Source organism: Saccopteryx leptura, chromosome 1 (assembly GCF_036850995.1).
Source record: "Saccopteryx leptura isolate mSacLep1 chromosome 1, mSacLep1_pri_phased_curated, whole genome shotgun sequence".
NCBI classification, from domain to species: Eukaryota; Metazoa; Chordata; class Mammalia; order Chiroptera; family Emballonuridae; genus Saccopteryx; species Saccopteryx leptura.
The window spans coordinates 233,235,829-233,241,828 of NC_089503.1; positions in this window are offsets into that span (position 1 = coordinate 233,235,829).

Sequence of the window (6,000 nt, forward strand, 5' to 3'; positions counted from 1 at the left end):
ATGCATGGAAAAGCTGGATTTGAGGACTGGATGCAGAATAAAAGAAGGGGAAGTGAAAAAAATTAAGCAAATTAATCCTTTTTAAAAAATATTTTTATTCCACCTAGATCCAAAAAGCATTGGAAATGACTTGCAAAAATATTTTAAAATATGTATGAGTAAAACCTCATGCCCAATAATAACTACTATTTTTTTTAAAATGTGTGTGTTAGGATGTGAAGAAATTGGAACTTTGTGCACTGCTGTTGGCTGTAAACTGTCAGTTTGGAAAACAGTGTTCCTCAAGGCAACTATGGAGTGTGGGGAAAATGGCTGTTAGGCTTGCTCACGGGTTTACCAGCTGCCATCTCTTTGCCTGATTGGTGCGTGGGTGCAGAGCAGCACTGTGTGTGCCTGATCTATATAAGGCTGCAGGTGCTTTCACTAGGCAGCGATTCTCCCAGATGGCTCTCCCCGCCACGGTGAGGTGCTGTTTCTCTTGCTCCCTTGCCCTTACTCCAAATAGTAGATTTTCCTTTGTTTACTAGCTCTTTCTCTTTTGTTGTTTATTTGCTCACCTCTCTTTGCAAGTCTCCAATAAATGGGTAATGGCCCGATGCTTCCCAGCACTGCAGTTCCTCTGCCCAAATTCAATGGGAACCTGCCTGGCTTCGGCCACCGGCATTACATAGAGCTACCATATAATCCAGCAATTCCATTTCTGGGTATTACTCAAAAGAATTAAAAACAAGGTTGTGAAGCAATATCTGATACCCATGTTCATAGCAGCATTATTCACAATAGCTATACTGTGGAAGCAACGCAAGTAGCCATCAAGGGATGATGGATAAGCAAAATGTCACACACACACACACACACACACACACACACACACACACACACACGAATATTATTCAGCTTTAAAAAGTAAGAAAACTCTGCAATATGCCTCAACATGAATGAACCGTGAGCACACTACGCTAAATGAAATAAACCAGTCACAAGAAAGATGAATACTATATGATTCCACTTACATGAGGTGCTTAGAATAGTCAAAATCAAAGAGAAAGGCTGGGGAGAGGAATGGAGAGTTATTATTTAATGGGTATGATGTTTTAGTTTTGCAAGATGAAAATAGTTCTGGAGAGAGATTGTGGTGATGATTGCATAACAACATAGATGTGCTTGATACTATTGAACTGTACAGTTAAAATGGTTAAGATAGTACATTTTATATTATCTGTATTTTGCTATAATTGTAAAAATTGAGGACAATGAGAAACCTCTGCAATACAAATATTAACATTGACAACAAGAATTCTGAATACAGTTTAAGTTTTCTTAATGGGACTGGGCTTTATCCCTAAAGTCTCTATAGTGATACTATTATTTAAATACGGCGATTTAACAGCACTTTAAACATTCTTTTCTCTAAGTAGTTACACAACAAACTTGACACCAGCTTGTTTTCAATTTTTGTAACTGCCTTATTTTTATCATTTCCTTTAATTTTGTCTTTTAATTAGATAAAACATTTCATGCTTAAGTGTAAATCACAATATGCAGATACATTCAAAAAGTCTAGCTTCCTTCCTTACCCCTGTTCCCTGTTTTCTTGGTACCCCTATAAATTGTCGGTTTTGGTAAGTATATTTTTTTCTATTCTTTCTTTTGGGAAATATTAGAAAATGCATATATCTTTCCTGTTTCACCCTCTTTCTTAAACAAACACTGTACACTGTAAATATTGTTCTATACCTCGCTTTTTTCAGGGTAATATATCTTGTGTACTGAGATCCTCCTCTTCCTTTTCACAGCTGCATAGTCCTCCAGGATTCAGATTGTGATCAGCAGAACTCTAAAGGTGACCCCTCCCAAGGTTTTCCCCTCCCCACCCCAGCTATACAATCAAAGAATTATCTATTGAATAGTAACAAAGGTGAAAGGAATATAATGATATCATTAAATCCCAATTCAATTAACTTTAACATATGTAGACTATCTGGGAAAGCCTAATCTAATCAGGCGAAACCCTTAAAAGCACAGCATTTTCTCTGGCTGGTGGCAGAAGAAGAAAGCCAAAGACATTTGAGGGGTGAGAGGGACTCGGGCATGGGAAGTGTTCTGTCGGCCTCGAGGGAACAAGCAAACAGCCATGCTGTGTAAACTGCTCATTGAGACAGACAGCGTCAGGGGCTGAGAGCAAGCCCCAGCTAAAACCAGCCAGAAACCGAGGGCCTCAGTCCTACAGGTGCACGGACATGGGTCCTGCCAATAATCAGTGAGCTGGGAAAAAGACCCTGAGCTTCATGTTAGTATTGCAGCATCATCCAACACCTTGTAAGGCATAAGCAGAGCATTCAGCTACACAGACCCACAGAAAGTGTTAAATTAATAAATGTGTTGTTTTCGAAAAATGCTGGAGTAAATAACTTTAAAGGGCTGGGGAATCACGCCCTACCCCACCCTCCAAGGCCAGAACAGTAGCATGAGGTCAGTGGAAAAGCTATACAAACATATAATAAGAATACATTCAGTACTAAGGGAGAGAGAGATGCCTATGCGATTCCAAGTTTCCTCGTGGCCAAAGCAACTAGGGAAACCTGATTAGTTACAAGTAGCGATATCTATAAGAAATTCCCACTCCTGTGCAGCCGGCAGATCTCAGCAAACTCTCCTCTGCAAACATCCTCATAAAGAGCATAGAAGCATTACAGTGGACTTCGCTGTCATGAAAAACAGTTTATTACAAGGCTGTTTTTATAGCCTCCAATTTCGGAAGCGGAGGACAGCACACTAAAGCGGACTTTACTGAAAGTGAATACAATAGGAAGCTAAACAATATAAGCAAACATTCAGACACAAGAATGACTCTGTGTATCAGAACCAATGAGGAGATAAACCTGATTATAGGAAAGTTGGGATGGTGCTGGCGTATAGTAGGCTTTAAAGAAGATGTGGGCATTAAGTGGGAAGGTACTTTAACCCCAGAAGTTACAAGATAAAAGCAGCGTTCTAGAACTAATAGTGATATCAGGATGGGTTGGACAGAACTTGTCTAAGCCCCTCTCTCGCTGTCCACTTGTATGCAATCTTGTCAAGAAAACTGTTTTAGACAAATGACCAATATGGGGGTCACCCTAACTGTCAAGTGTATTCCTGGCATCCAGGATCACAGGGCACACCAGAGAGGGTCAATCTTTGTGAAAAGTTCTATTGATTTCAATAGGAAAAGGGTGATCTTTTTCCTATAGTTGTTATTTTAGCAAAATGCATGGTTATTTAGATCTATCCCATTTATTTAGATCTATCTGAGGTCATTAATACACAATGTGAGGTGACATTCAAACTTCTCAAAGTCTCCCAATTTTTCTCACTGTGTATCTACAGTAATGGTTAGGTTGAGCTTCTTTTTTTTTCCAACACATACTTCAGTGTAAACCCCAAGGCTCTTATTTATTTATCCCCTCACTGCAAATACCACTGCTGCCCAGGGTGAGAATACACTCATCACAACACATCCGCCATTAGGCAGGAGAGGTGCGTCAGGGTGAGGTCTTCCCAGCCCCCTGATAAGTGAGCTGAGAGGCTGTAAATTACACTGGGCCTGCCCTCCGCAGCAGGCAACCGAGAGAGCCATTAGCACAGTCCACCTTCAGTCTTCTCTTCTCACCTCACATGTCATTTCGGTAATATTTTGACCATATTTCTCACTTTAATTTAAACTAACACAAGACTATATTCCTTCTTGATGCCGATAATAATCAGAGGCACCTGAAAAAATTCAGCATGCATAAGGCCCCTTAGCTAAATTTTTAAATATACACACTCCATAGTATTTTTTTCTTGTTACAAAAGGAATACTATTTGCTTTCAAAAAGTATTTTAGAGAAAACTATTTTTTAATTTCAAAAATTAATTGAAAGCATTGTGTGCTTTTAAATGGGTAAATTATAGAGTATGTGTATTATACCTCAATGACGCTATTTAAAAAAATTATTTGAAAGCCAACTGTCCTAGTAGATGAAGTTTGACACTGCGGCAAATAGGAAGTGGATAAAACCTTTCACAAATATTTTTGTCATAAATTAAGATTTATAATCCCCAGGAATCCTAATCTATAGGAACACTTATGTGTCAAGAATGAGAAACCCACCGTACCCAGCCTGCATGTGGCCACCATAGCTGCTCAATGCAGCCCACGCTCTCATTGCAAGGAAAAAAAGATTAGAATGTTGCCTTGGTGTGATTGCGCAGGTACAACTTCTGGGATGAAAAGGCAGTGTTGGTTTTCTTGACATTCTTTGTTCCAATCTGCTGGGTAATCTAAGTGGTAAGGAATGCACTTTTCCACATTCCCAAAAGCGTATTTCATTTTGAATGAAAAATATCCGTGATCACCTTTATTTTGTTGCCCAAGGAGACCTTCTAAACATGCCAGCATGATATACTCACTTGCTTATGGCAAAAACGTGGAATTTATTCCTACCCACTCTCACACACTCCCCAGAGCTCTGCTGATTCTCCTTCCAAAACATCACTCCAGCCTTTACCCTCTCCTAAAATTCCCCGTCCAACCTGTGTTCAGGCTTTTGGGCCTGAATGACTAGTATAGCAGCTGGTCTGCAGGTTATAATCGGCCCTCAATACCACCACCAGAGGGCTCCTTCTAAAATACAAATCCAATATTGTCACTCGCTTAATAAAACCCTGCTTTAATATAAAAAAAAATAAAATACAATACAATAAAAACATCAAGGATAAAGCAGAGTCCTCCCTGATCTTGTTGCTGCTCCAGTATTCTCTCCTAACAACTTCTTCCTACCCCTCGCCCTCCACACTTTTTCCCATTGACACATTCTCTTCTGTACAAGGTACTTAGAGTCCCCTGAAGTGACTTGTTCTTTTCCACCCCCATGCTTTTCCAAACAAACATTGTCTTCTTTTTTTTTTTTGTATTTTTCTGAAGCTGGAAACGGGGAGAGACCGTCAGACAGACTCCCGCATGCGCCCGACGCGGATCCACCCGGCACGCCTACCATAGGCAATACTCTGCCCACCAGGGGGCATGCTCTCTGCCCCTCCGGGGCATCACTCTGCCGCGACCAGAGCCACTCTAGCGCCTGGGGCAGAGGCCAAGGAGCCATCCCCAGCGCCCGGGCCATCTTTGCTCCAATGGAGCCTTGGCTGCGAGAGGGGAAGAGAGAGACAGAGAGGAAGGAGGGGTGGAGAAGCAAATGGGCGCTTCTCCTATGTGCCCTGGCCGGGAATCGAACCCGGGTTCCCCGCATGCCAGGCCGACGCTCTACCGCTGAGCCAACCAGCCAGGGCCAACATTGTCTTCTTTACCTCTAATGCTCTCACTTCCTGTCCTGGTGAAACCCATTTCCGCCAGTGGAAGCCCTTCCTGACCCACAGCAGGACATGCGATGCCTTCCTTTATCTCTCCTTGTCTCAGCTGTGTCTCCAAGTCTGTCTGTCATGATTGAATTCTTAGATGGGATTATTATAATTCAAGGAATTTTAAGAAAATAATAAATATTCTTCCAGAGATCTGCGAAATACAACAACTTGAATTCTCTTTAAATGAGCAATTTCTGGAGAGTGGGACCACTTCTTTTATCAGATTCTCAAGGGGAATTTCCAGCTACAATGGTGAAGACCTTCCTGTACTAGATTGTGAACTCTTTGAATGCAGGCACAGTAATTTTTCCTTCCCTGTTTGTAGCGCAGTTCCTAGGGCTTGTGAATACTAAATACATTAGCTAATAGATGAATAAATGAGTGAATGAAATAACTCATTTAAGAGGAATTTATTGCTAAGGGCAAGAACCAGTTTTGGATATGGCTATTATTGTAATAGACCTGGTTCCTGTTTTCACTGGGGAAATAATCTGGCTAAGAAGAAAGACATTAAACAATTAATCATGCAATTGCTATTTACTTGCAATAGTGAGAAGGCCTATAAAGGAGAAGTCCAGTGAGGGCTTTGAAGTCAGAAAAGGCTTCCTTGAGGATGTA